The sequence below is a fragment of the Cervus elaphus genome, chromosome 15 (assembly GCF_910594005.1).
Source record: "Cervus elaphus chromosome 15, mCerEla1.1, whole genome shotgun sequence".
Lineage (NCBI taxonomy): Eukaryota > Metazoa > Chordata > Mammalia > Artiodactyla > Cervidae > Cervus > Cervus elaphus.
Window position 1 is genome coordinate 42,968,238 of NC_057829.1, and position 20,518 is coordinate 42,988,755.

Below are 20,518 nucleotides of genomic sequence, written 5' to 3' on the forward strand. Positions count from 1 at the left end.
AGCAGAGTTAATAATGTCAAATTAAACTTACCTTGTTTCCATGCCCATTGCCCAGGCGTTTAGCTTCCTGGACCCCAGTATCCTCATCTGTAAGACGAGAGGTTTGAATGAGAGGCTCAAGGATCTGACAACTGAAGGGTGGCTGTTCTGAGCCCTGGGAAAGAGCAAGTCACTTCCTTTGGGCCATGGGATTTGACTTAGAAAACTGGGGAAGATCCTTACTACAATGCATAGCACTTTTTGCTTTCAATATTCAATGTGGTTTAAATGTCACATCTCACCCTTTTCTAGATTACGGCACACATGTGTTACATGGAAGTAAACAAAAGAGACTGCTTGTGGTTGGAGGTGATCAGTTGCCTCTCCCCCATGCCTGCCTGCTGCCCCCAGGACCAAGGGAAACAAGATGCTGTCACTTTTGTAACCTACTCCTGGCACACCAGAAGTGCTGAATCCAAGGACTGGAAAATCAAGAAACGTAAACATTTTTAGTATATTTAGTTATCAAATTTACTCTTTGCTCTGGTTTTGCCTACAGTGCAAGCACAGAGGCTGAGACCTTGTAACAGTCTATCCAAAAGCAGCTCAAGGCAAGCTGCCTGAAACTCTTGGCCTTTGTATCCATGTGTTCTGTCCTCTTTGCTTGTACCCAAGAACCAAGTAGCCCCTTGGGCTGGCCAAAGTTGTCAAGCCATAGAGTGGACAGCAGGGTCCAGCTTTCATTCTGGGAGTCCTCAAACTCAAGGCCAGGTCAATTTGATCTGCTGGAAAAGCCTCTGTCCTTCCTCTTGAGACCCAGTGACAAGATTCCCTAGTGACAATCTTCCACTCAAAGGCAGGGCTAGGAAAAGGCTTGAAAGAGAGAAAACCTAGTTATCTTCTTTGGATGTTGAAAGATGAACCTGATTTTGTTTTTACCAGGGGCCAGATGCTCATCACCCAATGACCTCCTTCGTGGACTTCATTGTTCATGAGTAGAGATAAGAGAGAATGGCCAGGGCTGGGATTCTGGAGTTAGAGGGACCTTTGTTCTAACTCTTGTTCCTCCATTTACTTCACTTTCCAAGTCTTGGTTTTTTCTGTGTGAAAGGGAAATATTCCATCTACATTAATAAATATTTATTAAAAACCTATGATGTGTATATCCTGAGAAAACCATAATTGAAAAAGATGCATGTACCCCAATGTTCATTGCAGCACTATTTGCAATAGCCAGGACATAGAAGCAACCTAAATGTCCATTGACAAATGAATGGATAAAAAAGTTGTGGTACATATACCATGGGATATTACTTGCCCATAAAAAAGAACACATTTGGGTCAGTCCTAAAGAGGTGGATGAACCTAGAACCTATTGTTCAGAGTGAAATAAGTCAGAAAGAGAAAGACAAATATCATATACTAATGCATATATATGGAATCTAGAAAGGTGGTACTGATGGACCTGTTTGCAGGTGAGCAATGGAGACACAGACATAGAGGACAGACTTGTGTACACAGTGGGGGAAGAAGAGAGTAGGATGAATTGAGAGAGTAGCATGGAAACATATGCATTCAGTTCAGTTCAGTTCAGTTCAGTCACTCAGTCGTGTCTGACTCTTTGTGACCCCATGAACTGCAGCACGCCAGGCCTCCCTGTCCATCACCAGCTCCTGGAGTCCACCCAAACCCATGTCCATTGAGTCGGTGATGCCATCCAGCCATCTCATCCTCTGTTGTCCCCTTCTCCTCCTGCCCTCAATCTTTCCCAGCATCAGGGTCTTTTCTAATGAGTCAGTTCTTCACATCAGGTGGCCAAAGTACTGGAGTTTCAGCTTCAGCATCAGTCCTTCCAATGAACACCCAGGACTGATCTCCTTTAGGATGGACTGGTTGGACCTCTTTGCAGACCAAGGGACTCTCAAGAGTCTTCTCCAACACCAAGGTTCAAAAGCATCAATTCTTCTCTGCTCAGCTTTCTTTATAATCCAACTCTCACATCCATACATGACCACTGGAAAAACCATAGCCTTGAGTAGATGGACCTTTGTTGACAAAGTAATGTCTCTGCTTTTTAACATGCTGTTGGTCATAGCATAGGTTGGTCATAACTTTCCTTCCAAGGAGCAAGCGTCTTTCGATTTCATGGCTGCAGTCACCATCTGCAGTGATTTTGGAGCCCAGAAAAATAAAGTCAGCCACTGTTTCCACTTTTTCCCCATCTATTTGCCATGAAGTGATGGGACCGGATGCCATGATCTTAGTTTTATGAATGTTAAACTTTAAGCCAACATTTTCACTCTCCTCTTCCACTTTCATCAAGAGGCTGTTTAGTTCTTCTTCACTTTCTGCCATAAGGGTGGTGTCATCTGCGTATCTGAGGTTATTGATATTTCTCTCGGCAATCTTGATTCTAGCTTGTGCTTCTTCAAGCCCAGCATTTCTCATGATGTACTCTGCATGTAACTTAAATAAGCAGGGTGACAATAGACAGCCTTGACGTACTCATTTTCCTATTTGGAACCAGTCTGTTGACATATGCATTACCATATGTAAAATAGATAGCCAGTGGGAATTTGCTGTATGATGCAGGGAGCTCAACGCTGTGTCTCTGACAACCTAGAGGGGTGAGATAGGGTGGGAGATGGGACAGAAGGTCAAGGGAGGGGACATCTGTACACCTAAGACTTATTCATGCTGATGTATGGCAGAAACCAACACAATATTGTAAAGCAATTATTCTCCAATTAAAAATAAACAATTTTTTTAAAAAAAATCCTATGATATGCCAGGTATGCCAGGTACTATTCTGGAGTGAAAAGAAATTATGATAAACAAAATAGCAGAGGATGTTGCTACACACTGCCAAGAAGCCCCAGGGAGGAAGGACTTGCTGCCCCAGCTGCTGCGCGTGCTGTGAGCAGGGGTCCCTTCACAAGTCATGTCAGCACAGAGCTACCAGGCACTAGGTCCCACCTTTCCCAGGGTGGCCACCATGCAATGACTCATCAAAGCCAAAGGATGAAGACCTGGCCATCTCTACGCAAATCAGGACAGCTCTAGAGGGCCACTCCAGCCCCAAAGCTCCCAGAAGTGTCAGACAAGATCAAAGTTTGATTCTCCCTCCACCCATACCTTCTGCTAACCCTTCTATTCTACAAGGTTGGTCCCAAGAGCCCTCCTTAACAGACATCCTGCCAGCTAAACCCCATCTCAGAGTCTGCTGCCTGACAAACCCAACCTGCGACAGAAACAACCTCCCCTGTCTCAGGAAACCAATTTGGAGAAAGAAATGATAAAGTGATTTTATGAGGACTATTGAGAAAAGCAAGTGAGAGGTGTGTGAAAGCACTTTAGTAGTCCAAAACTACCATTGAAGACATGGGTTTCTTTCTTTTTTTTTAAGGCTTGAAATGAGTTGAGTTGCGATGTGAAAACCTTTCTCATTTCTTAGAAAGAAAGCCTCCCAATTCCCCTCCACTTCGCCATCTTCAAAGGCTCACTTCTCTATCCTCAAAGGCTCATTCTCAGTAGCCTGCAAGGGATGACCTGCCCCAGACAGGTGTGACATCACCCAGGGGGGCACTTCCGGTACTCCAAGGAAATTTCTTGGCTCATGTCTGCCAAGTGCCTATCATTAGTGAAGCCCAATTTCAGAAGCTACAAAAGAGAGGACTGCTTGACCCTGCGCCCAGCTGACAACTTTCCAAGTTCCCCAGTGCTACAACCGACTCTGCAGAAGCAGAATCTTTGGCTCCAAACCACTAATGAGCTCCTTCTAGCTCCAGGTTTAATTAGTTTTCATTGCAATATTAATGATCCTAACAAACCATTTCAACTTTCCTGTTGCACGGCTGGAATTCTTTTATTTGGCATTTGGTCTCTTTATAAGAAAATCCCTCACGCATCCTCCTCCCGGCCGGCCCCATCAAAAGGGAATAAGATCACATTCTTACTTTCCTTATCACTTCGGCCAACCCAGGGACAGTAGCTTTAATAATTTTGAAACAGGGAGCATTAAACACATCACAAACTGCCATACAAATAACATATAATATAACTCCAGGATTTTAATTACAGTGACTAATATATGTACCAATCTTAAAATCTCTGTAGTACCATTAGGCCACATGCATGGACATTATTGGGAGGTTTAAAATTTGCACAAGGTATGTCATTAGTTGATCCAAGACCTTCCAGATCTAGAGTTCTCGCCTGGGACTCAGAATTCATTTGTTGGGCACTTTGAACTACTCAGCCAGAAGCAGCACTGTTTTCATTAGTGACTATGAAAAATGATTAAACATTGCTACCAGTTCATATTGGTTTGTGTTCAAAGTAGGCTTGCTGCATGGCTGAACAACTAGGCATTTGCTACTGGATTCCAATGGTTCTTTATTTTCTCTGCCTTTCCAAAGAAGAGAGAAGCAACAGTAAATCAACACGTGATAGAACTGTTTTCTGCCTGCTCCCAGAAATTCTCCAGCCCAGCCTTAACGGAATTTGATCTGGATTTATATGAGAATGCACTGGATTTTTGCTACAGTGTTCTTCTAGCCAGAGATTTGGATTTGGGTGGACCTGCTGGGTGATGACTGATAGAAACTGAATGAAGACTCCTAGTGGGCCTCTCCAAAGAAAGGCTAGCAGCCTGTGCTTTAAGTTCAAGGACACACAATGAACTCAAGTTCAGCTCAGCCAGCATCAACCACCCAGTGGCTTTGCTACGTGGGGCAGCAGTGCTGATCTTGTGGTGAGGGTCCAAGTTCAGAGATGTAGTCAGTGTGACTTGGTCCCAGTGGACTCCAGGGAGGGAATAAAGAACAGGCAGGTAAACTGGCCAGAAATATGGAGCATAAGTAAGTGGAATTTATTCCAAGTATACAAAGGTTTATTTAACATTCAAAAATTAATCAATATAATTCACCATATCAATAGGCTAAAGAAGAAAAATCATATGATCATACTAATTGACACAGGAAAAAATTTGACAAGATATAACACCTATGTATGACAATTAGAAAAGGAAAAATCTCCCAGTAAGCTAGGCATAGGGGATTTCCCAGGTGGCTCAGTGGTAAAGAATTTGCCTGCCAGTGCCGGAGACACAAGAGTCGTGTGTTTGATCCCTGGGTCAGAAAGATCCCCTAAGGAAATGGCAACCCACTCCAGTACTGTTGCCTGGGGAATCCCATGGACCGAGGAGCCTGGCGGCTTACAGTCCATGGAATCGCAGTCAGACAGACTGAGCTATTGAACATGCATGCACACAAGCTAGGACTAGAAAGGGACCACTTCACACAATAAAGAACATTTACAAAAGCCTACGACTGCATACTTAATAGTGAAAAATCAAACAAAGAAAGGCTATCTGCTCTGACCACTCCTCTTCAACATAGTTGAAGTTCTAGCCACTACAATAAGGTAAGAAAAAGAAGCGGCTTACAGATTGAAAATGAAGAAATAGAACTGTCCTTATTTGCAGATGGCTTGGTTGTTTGCATAGAAAATCCCAAGAAATTCACATACACAAAAAAATTAGAAAGAATAAATGGGTTCAGCAAGATTGCAAAATATAAGATGAACATTTGCATTTCTACATATACAAATGAACTCCTTGAAACCAAAATTTAAAACACAATACCATTGGTTATTACTCCAAAAAAAATGAAACATTTAGGTATAAATTTTACAGAACATGTATAGGATCGGTATGCCAAAATTATAAAATGCTGAGGAAAGAAATCAAAGATCTAAATAAGAGTAACATATTATGCTTAGGGGTTGGAAGCCTCAACACAGCAACCTGGATTCTAGCCTCAGCTAGATCCGTCTTGTTTGGACCCTGTGCCTGGTCTCTCTCTCCCCGCGTGCATGTGTGCTAAGTCGCTCAGTCGTGTCCGACTCTTTGCAACCCAAAGGACTGTAGCCCGCCAGGCTCCTCTGTCCATGGGATTCTCCAGGCAAGAATACTGGAGTGGGTTGCCATGCCTTTCTCCACTCTCCATGCCTGATCCTTATTTCTTTACTTTTGTACCAATGTCATAAAGGGGACCCATCTACTAAGAAGCACTGGAGGATGTGGCAGGCTTCCCTGCCCAAGGCATTCAGTCAGCCCAAGGGAAACCTTTGCTAGGGGTTTTAGGTTAAGTGGTCCCAGTAGAGACCAAGTTAAAGGGCTGATGTAGGTAGTTGTATTGGGGAGGGATCCCAGGGATGTGAAGTGTAGGATCAGAGAAGACGGCAGAGAAAACATGAGAGGTAACTCAAGGATGCACTATGGGTTACCCCCTGCTAAGGAGGACTGGTTCTCCACCTAACCAGAAACTTCTGAAGAACATTTTGAAATGCCTTTAAGAATTGTCCTCCTGGGACTCAGGTGGAGAATAGCTCATCTCCCTCCACAGGTCAAGGATGGTCCTGGCTACACAGACTCCTACACTTTGGGACCACACCTGTGTGAGTGCTCGGTGGATCCCCATGGATGTTGCCACATGTGCTGGTCTCAGGAAGTCTGAGACAAGAAGTAAGAGGCATGTGTGTGGAGTCCAGGAGAAGGGATAAGGGTGGTTCTTGTAGAGCGTGTTTGTCACCTGTGGAGGTGGCAGTAACTAGAATGAGAATTGTGGACAAACAGATTGGTGAGGTGCTCAAAAGGTGTCCAGCAGTGTGGAAGGTGGAGGAGTATGGCCTGGAAGTTGTCGACAGCCAAGCCCTTGTCCTTGCACAGCCCAAGGCCTCTGGAGGGCAGCCAGCGGCAGACCTGTGTCTCTGGCTAGTGAAGCACCCTCCTGTCCTCTTGACGCACCCACACTTCCCTTATCTCACGGCAGCATGATTGCTCATCTTATCTGACATCCCCCAGGCTGTTAACTCTGTGACAGAAAGAGCTCCCACTTAGACTAGACCACATAGTCATCCTCTGTGCTCTGCATGGAGTCACTCACAAAAGCTTCACAGCTAAGAAAGCAAGGCCCAGAGAAGTGCAGTGATCTACCCAAGGTCACACAGGCAGTTCAGTCCCAAACACTGGCTCCAGAGCTTGGGCTCTGGACCATGACCTTTCTCTTCCCATGGGAGTGCAGTCTGAGGATGCGATGTCCACTGCAAGGTTCCAGAAGAGGCTCAGTGCCGTGTGGTGTGGTTGTGGGAAGTTCAAGGTGCCAGAGGAACACAGAGAAGGACAATGGGGGTCATGGGGAGGTTAAGGGAAGGGAGGGGAGGAGGGAAGAGATAACGAGAAGAGGGAGAGTAAAGAGTGATGCAGAGAAAGGAGAGATTCTGAGGGACAGAAGGTGGGGAGGGGCCTGCAGCTTGAGCAGGGCTCATGGGCGCTAGAACAGGGCGTGAAAGAGGAGCGGTGATCCCTGAGGCTGCCATGTGGGCAGGGCTGATGCGGAGAGGCTCCGATCCAGGCTCCAGCAAGGGTGAGAAATCATCAACACGTTGTGGCTGGGAATGTGACAAAAACAGAGCTTCCCTGGCGTCAGCAGCTGTGTGAAGTGGGCCTAGAGCAGGCAGCCTGGGGCAGCGAGGGTGCTCAGGAAACTGCTGCAGGCACCCAGGGGAGCAAAGGTATGGCCCAAGCCTGGGCACACAAGGTCAAGGCAGCGTAGGACTAGGAGCCAGGGAGAGAGGAGGCAGGAGGTAGTGGAAGGTCCCAGCTTCTGCACACAGTGGGTGGTGGGCTTCCCAACCCCAAATCCAAAGAAACATTTAATGGATGCCTACTACGTGCCAGGCGCTTGAGATTGAATCTAGGTTTGTAATTACAACTGTGTTTCCAGATGGGTTTGTCCCTCCTCATTTTACCCAGGAGGAAGCCTTGAGAAGTTCCCGTGGGTGGTAAGCAATGGCAGGGCCAGACCCAAGGAGTCTGTGGGACTCCAGAGTCCGTGTTCTTTTCATGCACCATGAAATTACACTCAGGTCATTTCACTCAGCAAAGAGCATGAAACTGTGACAGCTGACCAGGCTCTGTGAGTGTCATAGTGGCCGAGAGCCAAGCTACAAATCACGCCACGTCACCACAAAAGCCAAAATAACCAGCGCCTATGTGTGGTCTGCTTACTCCAGCTGTCTTAGCTCGACCGGATCTATTGACGATTCACTAATCCAGCCAATAGCTGGGTGCTGACCCACACACTCAGCCGAGCCGGAGACAACACGAATCTGTTCCTGAGCCCTCGGCTTTGCCGGGGAGAGTCCATCATTAAAGTCCCCTTCCGAAGCAGCAGGATTTACCTGGTCTGGCCACAGGGGAGCCCTGGACAGCAGAGCCAAAGACACCCCAAAAGTCTGCATCTCTCTGTAACAAGTCCCTTTTCTCAGGCTTACTCGTTTGACCCACCTGTCGATAACCATCTCAGTAAATTTCATTCGTGACAATGAGCTGTAGTGGCTGAATGCTGGCCCCTAAAAGATATGTCTGTGTCTTAATCCTGAAACCTATGAATGTGGCCTTATTTAGAAAAATGGTTCCTACAGGTGGAATTAAGGATTTAGTGCTAAGTAGAAAGTTTGGTAGCCCCTAAATCCAATGACAAATGTCCTTTATAAGAGAAAGAGACATTTGAGACAGAGAGAAGTGGGCAATGCAACCACATGTGTTGAAGAGATGTGTCCACAAACCAAGGAATGAAGGGGCACTAGAAGCTAGAAGAGACAGGGAAGAACCCTCCCCTAGAGCCTTCAGATAGAGCTACCCTGCCGACCCCTTGATTTCAGACTTCTGGCCTCCAGAACTGTGAGACAATGAATGTCTGTTGTTTAAGCCACCTTGTATGTGGTCATTTGTTTGGGCAGCCACAGGAAAGTAGCCTCTGACTGTCCACTGTGTGTTGCTATTTGCAGGAAAATCTGTGATCTCATCCTTCAGGCCCATGAGCCCGCCGGGTCCTGCTCTGCCCTTGGCTGGAAAGGGAATCCCGAGGTTGCATCTGCCTCTTGGGTGTGGAGCTCTGGGCTGGAGCAGGATGAGAAATGGGCCTATTTATAAATGAACAGAGCCAGAGGGCAGGAGCCGGGTCAGCCGAGGGCTTCACCAAGGTCACAGACCCAGTCCCTCGGGATGGGGGCATTGCAGAGAAGGGCCAGGCTCCAGAGGAAGCAGGGGGCGGGAGCGCTCGGGCCTCTCTGAGCGGTGGGGCCGTGGTCCATTTCTGAACAGCCTAACAGGAATGTCCAGCTGGCTTCCAAGTCAGATCTGGTGTCTCGGGCGAAGGGCAGGCCCAGCTGGGTGGGAGTGGATTCTTTCCCACTGCCTCATTGCCGCTCCGAGAAAGGAAGTGTGAGTGCCCGGGGCAGGCGCCCTGCACGCAGCCCATGACTGTCTGTGGGCGGTTGTGTCCTCCACGCTCCTGCCGCTCAAGGAGGATGCTGCCATGGTGAGTAAGCCTCCGTGCTCCCCTTGCTTCTCGCTGTAAAGAGCACTCTCTCAGCAGGGCCAGGTTGGAGTGACTTAACCGGGTGATATTTCAGCCCCAGGCTGTCTCATGGAGGGCAGGAAGTTGGGCAGAAGTGCCAAGGATGTGGGTGGATAGGGACTCTGCTGATTAGTGGCTGAGTGGGACCAGGGTCTATTCCCAGCGTGATTGGTGCTGGGCAGAGTTGTCCAGAGGAAGTCATAGCACACAGGCTGCCTTACCTGGCCCCTCCCACAGGCCTGGGCCTGAGAGATGCTCAGCTCCATGGCACCAGGAGTTTTAAAAGCTAGCAGAAGGCTTTCCTCTACAGCAGGAACAGCTTCTGATCTAGCTAGGATGCCTACCTCAGTCACATCTGTGACCATATCATGTCTCTTGAGTCTTGTATGTCTTTAAGCACTTCTCCCTGTAACAGTAAATTTCTGAGTAGCTATCGTAGGAAGGCGAATGGGGCCAGATTTTTCACCTGCTTATGTTCTGAGCCACAAGCTTCAGGAAGCATTGAATCTCAGCTGCATCTTCTTCTTGCTGTGTTATCCTGGACAAGTCACTTAACCTCTCTGAGCCTCATCTCCTAGTCTGTAATGTGGGGATAGCCCAGCCTACTTTGCTGAACTGCTGGCGAGGTTAGATGAGACAGTATGTGTGATGCTCCCATCTCCATCCACAGAGCCTGGGCTCATTTCCCAGGACTTTGGACATCTTTTGTTTAACCTTTCCCCTTGAGAAAGTCTGTTAGAGCTTCAGAGTCCCCATCCACTCCAGCTGGGCACCCGGGCACATGGAATAATCAGCACAGCCCCATGCTGTCGTGGGGACATTCATGCAACCCACGAGGGACTTATAGGGCTCAGGTACCTGCAGCCCACAGACTCCTCCTCTACCCTCCTCCCCTGACTCTGGGCTCTGGCCCAGCTGCTCATGGTCAGAACATTCAGATTCCAAGCCTGAAACCAAACCTGTATCCTTGTCATTCACTTGTCAAGCCCTGTCTTTCCTGCAGAAGCCTGCTTATGACCTTCTCAGGGTTAAGCTTATACTAAAGTAGAAACAGAACCAGCATGTGGTAGGGATTGTCTGTGGAAAAGGACTCACTGCCTCCACTGCGGAAGCAAGGGGTGCTGGTCCCTGCTGCTGATGTGACCTTGGACAAGTCATTTTTGACTTTCAGTTTCCTCATCTTTAAAATGGGTCTGTGCTGTGCTTAGTCACTCAGTTGTGTCCGACTCTTTGCAAGCCCGTGGACTGTAGCCTGTCAGGCTCCTCTATCCATGGGGATTCTCCAGGCAAGAATACTGGAGTGGGTTACCGTGCCCTCCTCCAGGGGATCTTCCTAACCCAGGGATTGAACCCAGGTCTCCCGCACTGCAGGCGAATTCTTTACCATCTGAGCCACCAGAGAAGCCCTGAAATGGGTATAATTTTATCTAAGTCTCAGAATGACTGTAGGTTGATCGTCAACCACCTGGCCTTGGCCCCTGTCACGTATGAGGTGCTCCCCCTCCTCTTGCCATGAGCCCCAATTTGCATGAGTAGGCTCAGTCCCCAGATACAGAAGCAGGCTGGCTCAGGGAGGGCCCAAGACTCAGGAGACCCAAGGAATAATAAGGGGCGTGACCTCCCCTTCCTGGATGCTGAGAGTCCTCGCAGAGGCTCACCAGAGGGACCTTGCCCCCAAGAGGGGGATTACTAGGGCGAATACTCAGGCCCACAGCAGGAAATGGGGATGAGGCAACTCAGGACCCCTGAGAGGAGCCTTCTCTGACTTCATATCCATTCCCAGGAAACCCACAAACCGTTCTTTTCTGTTAATCAGATTTGCAAAGCCGAGGACAACAAGGCAACATCACCCTTAGGAAACTCACTTGAGCCTCTTAGCTGCTCTGGCCACAAGGGGAGGTCAAGGTTGCTGTGGGAGGTTGTGTCCCCCAGACTCCAGTGAGGGGGCAGGGCAGACCGGCTTGAGGGTCTTCTCAGGAAAGGCGAGAAGCTGAGGGTGGTTGCCTGGATCCATCAGTGCTGCTGAAACCTGTAGCATCTGATGGAGTGGATGCTGGGTTCAGACAGCAGGAGACCCTGAGGGCAGAGGGCCGACACCTGCCATACTGCGGTGTCGGCTCCCTTCTCTCCCACCCGACTGGTAGGGACGGGTCGGAGGATGGGGTCTGCGGGGCCTGTCTTCAGCAGTGACTGGGCCTGGAAAATACAGACAGGAGAAAGCCATTGTCATCAGACAAAGAGGTCATTAAAACCAAAAGTTTAAAATATGACTCCCACGTATATAAAAAGATGTTCGGATGAATTAAATGTATTTAGGCCAAACGCCTGGGACAGAATCCCAGCTCCACTACCTGGGGGCCCTGTGACCCTGGGCCAAGAGCTGGACTTCTTTAAGCCCTGGTTCCCTGGCTGCTGTGGACTGAATGGTGACCCCCAAAAGATATGTCAATATCCTAACCCCAGAACTTGTGAATGTTACTTTAGTTGGGAAGAATCTCTGCAGATATAATGAAGTTAAGAATCTAGAGATGAGGAGATCATCTTAATTATCCAGGGGAGCCCTAAATCCAGTGACAAAGTCTCTGACAAGTCTCCTTTGAGAAGCACTCAGAGGAGACAGACAGACATACAGAAAAGAGAAGGCCATGTGAAAACAGAAGCAGAGATTGGAGGGATGCGGCCACAAGCCCAGAAACACATGGAGCCGCCAGAGGCTGGACAGGCACTTGAAGCAGCTCAGCCCTGCCAGCACCTTGAGCTCAGATTTCTGCCCTCCAGAACTGTGAGAGAATAAATATCTATTAACCCTCTGTCACCGCTAGCTTGTTACAGTGACCACAGGAATTATTCTTCAAAGAAAGAATGTAAAGATCTAACAGAGGATCAATATAGATCATGTGCAGTTTTACATACAATAAGAATTATATGCAGTCACGCAAAGAAGTTGTGGACAGTCATTAAGGGTGAAGCTGGTGTTGGGAATATCAAGCCAGAGAAGCAGAATACCAGAATATTAATTTGTAAATGTTTAGGAATCGAGTTTTGTTTTTAAAGTATGCCAAAAAAGGGAAAATAACGCTGATCATCTCCAGGCCATATTATACCATTTCCTTTCTTTTCTTCTTTGCTATTTTCTGTATTTTCCAAATTTCCTCTCAATGAGTACATGCAGGGTGCTGTGCTGAGTCACTTCAGTCGTATCTGACTCTTTGTCACACTGTGACCTGTAGCCCACCAGGCTCCTCTGTCCATGGGATTCTCCAGGCAAGAATATTGGAGTGGGTTGCCATTTCCTTCAGGGGATCTTCCCAGCCCAGGGTTGGAACCCACATCCCTTAAGTCTCCTGCCTTGAAAAGCAGCTTCTTTACCATTAGTGCCACCCGGAAAGCCCCTCAATGAATATAACTTTTACTGTCAGAAAATAAAGAGCCATTCTAAAATTTTCTTCTGCAAATGTTACTTAGTTGTGCAAGAGCCCCCAAAGGCCCACTTTCTTTCCACCTATAATCTCATGAAAACCTTACAACAGCCCCACCATAAACTCACCTGTGATTCTGTTTTGTAGGTGAGAAAACTATCCTTCAAGAGGTAAATAGTGACTGCAGAGCCAGCCTATGGCCAGAGTTGGGAAAGGAACACAGTCTACCTGTCTTCTGAGCCTTGTGTGAGAAGCCACACTTCCCTAACCCATAGAGACAGCCACTGCTCTGCCCTCACCTTCCTCTCGTGACCACAACCAGGATCTGGCCTGTCCTTCAAGTCAGAATGACTGATCAAAGTCTCAAGTGCCCTCCAGGCAGAGATAAATAACAGAGAGCTAGATCCTGGGATTCTGGTTTCGTATTTTTAAATGGAAGGAGAGATAAATCATTTCTGCTAACTGTTTTTACCTGGCTGCAGGAAATGATGCATCACCATCTTTTAAAAGAAAATTAAGCCTTTAATTCCATGGCACATGTAATAAAATGATACTTCAGCTCTCTGCCTTGAATATATGGCCCGTCGTGTCCTAATTTACTATTTCAATGCTGCCTGAAATGTTCTGAAGTTATTAATGTGGCAATATATTCAAGCACCAAACCTGGCCTTCAAATGCTGTTCAAGCGCTCAATTAACACAATGGATGGCCAGGCGGGAGCCAAAGGGGTCATATCAAGAGGTAGGCCATGCGGGTGGGGTGCACAGCTGACCCTGCCATAGAGGGCTGCTGTGAGCCAGAGCCCCATTCTCTTCCTCTGGAAGGTGGAGATTATGGTGCATCATTCACAGGTGTAAGATGCCAGGTACAGATCCGTACCTGGGTCCCCAGCTGCACCCAATGCCCCCAATGCCTCTCTCTTTATTCTGATTCTCTCGTGGTCCACAGGAGAGCTGTGATGCTTCCACACGCATACCAATGCTTAGCATGTGTGCACAAGTTCACACGTGGGGCAATTCATCCCAAGACTGAGCAGACACCTCCCATTGTGCTTAGAAGAGCAGGCCTTTATGACCAGGGAACTGCCCAATGATCCATGCAAAGATATACTGGGGTGAAGTTTCAATGTAAGATAAAGGACAGGGGCCTGGGGGCTTCGAGGCCCATGCTCTTCACCTTGTATACCTCTCTCCTCTCCTGTGAGCATGTGACGCTGACAGGGAGACCATGGGCTAATGTCAGCTGCGCTCACGAGCCCTCCCCGCTGGCACATGGAACAGCCGCTGCACACGCGCGTCTAGATGGGGCCACTTGAATGAGAGCTCTCTTGTTCTGCAGAAACTCCCAGATGGGCTCAAAGACGCTGGCTGCTGGGGTCTCTGGGGTCAGGGGCTTCAGGTCTTTCAGTGGGCCTCTCAGCAGGAGCGCCGGGTCCCCTGGGAGGTTCAGTGCAGCCCCACATCCTCTCCAGGGTAAATCCCATCTGTTTCAGAGACAGAGAGTTGGGACAGTTTATTCAGCTTTTAGCAAACTCATAAGGGGAATAATTGCAACCCTATGTCTAGAGGGGAAAATATACATGAAATTCTCCAGTGTGGACCAGATCCCTCAGCAGTGGGCAAAAACCAAGCTCCCTCTGATACCCAGAGCTGGAGGCCTGAGGGAGAGATGGCAGCTATAGCTGAGACTAATTTTCTGGAGGAATCAGGATGCTGGGGCAATCAGACAAGTGAGTTGAGCAAATTATTTAGACAACAGTAGCACCTCTCTTGGGCTTCCCTGGTGCCTCAGACAGTAAAGAATCCACCTGCAATGCAGGAGACCTGGGTTCAATCCCTGAGTTGGGAAGATCCCCTGGAGGAGGCCATGGCAACCCACTCCAGTATTCTTGCCTGGAGAATCCCCATGGACAGAGGAGCCTGACAGGCTACAGTCCATGGGGTCTCAGAGTTGGACACAGTTGAACGAGTAAGAACAACATAGCACAGGACCTCTGTCTTGTAAGATTGCTGTGATTGTTAAAATGAACCAATAATAGCGATCAGTCACACAGACACGCTCACTACCTGTTAGCTGTGGAAACCAGCCCACCACATATTGGCTACCTAAAACTTAAGCTGCTCCATTTGTGGCAGACAGTGTGAGTGAGCACTTGATGCCGGGAGTCCTGCCGGGGTCTCCTCTTCCTCATCACTCGTATCCAAGTGCCCAGAGCCAAATTCTACCCCAAATAATCTCCCCGCTCTCCTCTCTTCTCTGACCTTCTAGGCCACCTACTCCCCTCTGAACACCTACAATGTCCTTCGACGGGCCCTGCCCCCATCACATCCTACAACATTCCATTTTCCATGCTGCAGTCAGAGAAATCTTTTTTAAATGTATTTATTTTTTCATTGAAGTATAGTTGATGTATAATATTACATAAGTTAAAGGTGTACAATAAAATAATTCACAATTTTTAAAGGTTATACTCTATTTATAGTTACTATAAAATACTGGCTGCATTCCCCATGTTATACAATACATCCTTATAGCTTATTTTACACCTCAGTTTGCACCTCTTAATCCTCTACCCTTACGTTGCCCCGCCTCCCTTCCCTCTCACCACTGTAACCACTAGTCTATTCTCTATGCCTGTGAGTCTCCTTTTTTTGTTATATTCACCAGTTTATTTATTTTAAAAAATTTATTTATTTATTTATTTAAAAAAATACATTTTTTAGATCCTACATATAAGTGGTACCATACAGTGTTTGTCTTTTTCTGTCTGACTTGTCTCACTTAGCATAGTACCCTCCAAGTCCATTCATGTTGCTGCAAATGGTAAAATTTCATTTTTTATTGCTGAGTAGTATTCCATTATATGTATGTATGTGTGTGTGTGTGTGTGTATATATATATATATATATGCCACTTCTTCTTTATCCATTCATCTGTTGATGGACACTTACCTTGCTTCCATATCTTAGCAACTGTAAATAATGCTGCTATGAAAGCTTCATCAAATGTTTATCAGATCCTATTGGCCCTGTGACTAAACCCACAATTGGCTTTCTATAACACTGAATAAAATGCAAACTCCATGTCCCCGGCCATCAAGGCTCCACATGGCCTGGTCCTGTCTGTTCTCTACTCTCATCTAGAAATCCCCACCCACAAGCCCCAAGTGTAAGTTCCATAAAAGCAGAGATCCTATCTGTTCACAGCTGTATCCCATTGCCTGGCCCATGGTATCTACAAAACAAATGCTTCTAGAATAAATGAAGGATTAAAAGTCAGACAAACTAACTATAGTGCATTGTACCAGTGGACAGGGGGAAATAGACACTAATAAAAATAAACCCCTTCAGTTAAGCAGATTTCAATCCCTCCTCCTAAACTGGGAGCCTGTGGAGCTCAGAAGGCTGGAGAAAAAGTTCGAACACACCCAGCCTGTATCTTCAAGGGGCCAAGACAGCCTTGGAAGAAAGTGACCCTACAGGGACCACTGTATTCAGCTGCACAGGCTAAGGATGGCACAGATCCAGGGATGACACTGATATAGAATGATGCTCCTAGGGTTTTCAGATGGATCAGTGCAGCAGTCCTGGACCCCCTAACCTGCTCCATCAGGATTGAGCGTCCTTTGAGTTCCTTCCCTCAGCCCTGCCCCTCTGTCCTCAGTTGGCTTCCTCCTTAAGAATTCGCAGACCAATAAACCAGAGAACAATACAAATGATGTCCCTGGGTGAAAAGGGAGGATGGAATATCAGATGTGTATCTTCCTGTCTCTGCTGCATCCTGTCTGTGTGTCCTTGAACTCATCATTTTTTGGAGCTTCAAGCTCCTGGCACACAGAGATGCTCAGAACAATTTGTCTGGGCCGAACCAGATACCTGCATGGCAGGGCTAATGGAGAGATGGCAAAGCCTGTATCGTGTGGCAGAGTCTAGTTCCACCAGTGTGAGGAGCTTCAACAGAGAGCACTTTCTTGTTTTCCTTTATTTGCTATAACAGCGAGCATAAGTTTACTGTGACTCTTTCCTACACATGAGACCACTGTGGCTCAGAGGTTCAGTGGTTGCCCAAGTGCCCCCACTGCTGGTGATGAAACAGTGACTTACCCTGGCCCTAAGGACGGGCCCAAAAGCTCCTGTGAGGCAGCCGTGTTCCCAAGGCCACTGGGCATAGGAGCCCAAGACTCTGATCTTGAGGACTCAGCTTGCTGTCATGCTCAGGTCTGCAGGTCCAGGCTCTCTCTACCCCCATCCTACTTCCCCTGCCTTCTAGTCGGCCCTATGTGGTCTGTCCCTGGGTCTACAATTTAAGGGGAGGAGGATAGGACTGCTGAAAACAAAATCCCTGCCCCCTATAACTAAGTTTAACTGAGAAGTTCCAGTCTGAAAACTTTGGACACACTGCTGACAGTCCCGATGACAGCCCAGCTGGGAGGGCGGCTATATTTAGCCACATGCTTGACCTGCCGTGTTATCGGGAGCAGAACCAAAAGGTTGGGGAGGGAGGTAGCAGAGAGAGCCTCCACCCCGTACCACCCCAGCCGTGCAGCCTTAATGACCTGCTCAGCAGAGTTTCCTCTTTCTGAACACATGTTCTCCCCAATGTTGGGGAGATTTGTGGCTTGCCCAGTGCTTTGGGCCTGGAGGTAGAGGCCGAAAGCAATCAGCTCTGTTGGTAGCAGGAGTAATTTCTGCACAAGGTAGTTAAGAAGCATGTTGGTTGTGGGTTACAAAGCCAAGCTTTCCTCCTGCATCCCTGGCTGCCTGCAACGATAGGAAGAAGTCCATGCAAACAGTGCATGGGCACTGGGAAGGGGAACTGAACCGTCGGCAGGTGAATCTTCATCCCAGATAATGATGCTTCCCACCTCATGGAGCTTTTGAAAAGAGCAAATGAAGCAAAACATGAAAAGTATACAGCACAATAAGCACTATGCCTCTCTCCCCTCTTCCCTTGATCCTCACAACCCAACAAGGTAAGACTCAGCTGATGTAACCCCATTCTACAGATGAAGAAACTGAATGCAACAGTCAGAGAAGGTGATTTGCCTAAATGCTCAATGGGGGATTCAGCAGTAGTGTGTTTCAGACACATTGCTACTTCCCATCTCTGACTTTGACCTGTGTGTTCAATGGTCCAAGGAAATCAAGGTTGGGGGCAGGTGTGACGGTGCTAATTTCCCAGAAGCAGTCTTACCTCTGCTCTTTGAAGTGTCACAAAATTGGCTGGAAGCTGCTCCCGTCAGCAGCACTGCACGAGGCTGCTGAAAGCACTTTTAGCACCTGATTAAAAAGGAGCCTTACTTTCCTGAGCCATTACCAGGCTCGACTCTCATGATCTCATCCCAAAGACAAGGAAGAAAAATGATGGAAGGCTGGCCTCAAGACACGCACCCCACAGAACACTAAATGGCCTGGCCTCGCCCATGTGTGGGGTATGCCAGGCCCAGCGTGGGCAGCATAGGCCAGAGCTGCAGGGAGGCAACCAGAGCTCGCCACAGGGGTGGGCGCTGTCCTTGCCAGCTCCCGTGGAATCACTGCACTGGCCTGCATCCGGCTGTGACCTGACTCCTGGGGGATCTGGGAATGAAGCAGCAGGAAGAAAGGAACTAGCCTTTCTTGAAGTTCTCCTGTGGGGAGGTTATCCCTTTTATATCTCCAAACAGCTGTTCCTGGGAGCCTTCTAGTCTCGACATATATATTAAAGAAAGCAGAGACGTGGGAGGTAACTTCATGCCCAAAAGCACACAGCCAATAGTTTAGAGAAAAAATGGATTCAAACCCATGCAGAGCTCTAAACAGCCCCCTGCATTATACCGTGCTGTCTCGTAGCATCGTGGGGCTGCCTTAAAGAGTAGCTTAGACCCTGTGCTCACCTAGGCTTTCTCTCTCTGGTCCCAGTGCGGGTAATGGGAAGGTTGTGCCTCACCCTGTGCGTGCTGAAAACTCCTGCCCCATTTGTCCTGTAATTGTGTCATCCCAAGGGCACTGTACACTTGGTCTGTTATAACCAAGGTCGTCTCTTACAGCCCATAGTAGGAAGGAGCCATAAAAAGGAAATACCCAATGCTGCCAAAGATGTGGTCAAACAGGCAGGCTTACTCATCACTGGTAGCAGTGGAAAGCAGTTTGGCAAGATGTATGTGTCCAGGGCTTGATAATGTGAATCTCTTCAATCCAATAATCACATATTTGCAAATACATCTTGAGACAATAAATCCAAATAAAAAAATCTTACCTATAAACATCTTCATTGTAGCATTTCCTAAGGAGCCAAATACATTGAAATTCCATAATTTGGAATATTAAGCCATTTAAAATAATATTTCATCTTGGATTGCAAGGACTACATTGTCAAAATGGCCATACAACCCAAAGCAATCTATAGGTTTTATGTAGTCCCTATCAAACTACCCATGACATCTTTCACAGAACTGGAATAAATAACTCTAAAAACTATATGGAGTCACAAAAGATCCCGAATTGCCAAAGCAATCCTGAGGAAAATGAACAAAGCCAGAGACATAATCTTCCCAGACTTCAGAAAATACTGCAAATCTATAGTAATCAAAACAATGTGCTATTGACACAAAAACAGGCATATGGATCAATGGAACAGAATAGAAAGCCCAAAAATAAACCCACATACCTACGGTCAATTAATCTTCAACAGAGGAGGCAAAAATAAAAAATGGAGAAAAGACAATATTTTCGCCAAGTGGCTTGGGAAGGCTGGATAGCTACATATACATCAATGAAGTCAGAACACCATACACAACACACACAAAAATAAACTCAAAATGGCTTAAAGACTCAAATATAAGACAGGACACTATAAACTCCTAGAAGAGAACTTAGGTCAACATTCTCTGACATAAATAATAGCAATGCTTTCTTAGGTCGGTCTCCCAAAGCAATAGAAATAAAAAGCAAAAATAAACAAGTGGGACCTAATCAAACATAAATGTTTGTACAGTAAAGGAAACCATAAATAAGATGAAAAAACAATCTATGGGCTGAGAGAAGATATTCACAAATGATGTGACTGAACAAATATACAAACAGCTCGTACAACTCAAATACAAATAAACCAACAAATAAAAAATCAAATTGAAAAAAAGAGCAGAAGACTTAAATAGACATTTTTCCAAAGAAGACATACAGATGGCAAACACATGAAAAGATGCTCAGCATCACTAATTATTAGAGAAATGCAAATTAAAACTACAGTGAGGTATCACCTTACACACCAGTCAGAATGGCCCTCATTAAAAAGTCCACAAGCAATAAATGCTGGAGAGGATGTGGTGAAAAGGGAACCCTGCGACACTATTGGTGGGAATGTAAATTGGTGCAGCCACTATAGAAAACAGTATGGATGTTCCTTAAAAAATTAAAGTTAGCATATGATCCAGCAATCCCCCTTCTGGGCGTACATCTGGGGAAAAACTCTAATTTGAAAAGATACGTGCACCCCAATTATATGGGCAACACTATTTACAATAGCCAAGAAATGGAAGCAACCTAAATGTCCATCAACAGATAAATGGATAAAGAAGATGTGGTACATATATTCAGTGGAATCCTACTCAGCCATAAAAAAAACAATGAAATAATGCCATTTCAGCAACATGGACAGACCTAGAGATTATCATGTTAAGTGAAGTAAGTCGAACAGAGACAAGTATCAAATGATACC

General features: G+C 46.8%; 1 protein-coding gene across 1 annotated transcript in view; it reads left to right on the forward strand.

Moving 5' to 3' along the window:
- The first annotated feature begins 9,118 nt into the window (after positions 1-9,118).
- C15H10orf71 (chromosome 15 C10orf71 homolog) overlaps positions 9,119-20,518 on the forward strand; it is a 51,287-nt gene continuing 39,887 nt past the window's right edge. Inside the window, exon 1 of the mRNA XM_043926379.1 lies at positions 9,119-9,365. The gene's annotated coding sequence lies outside the window, so the exon portion shown is untranslated. The remainder of the gene's footprint in view (positions 9,366-20,518) is intronic.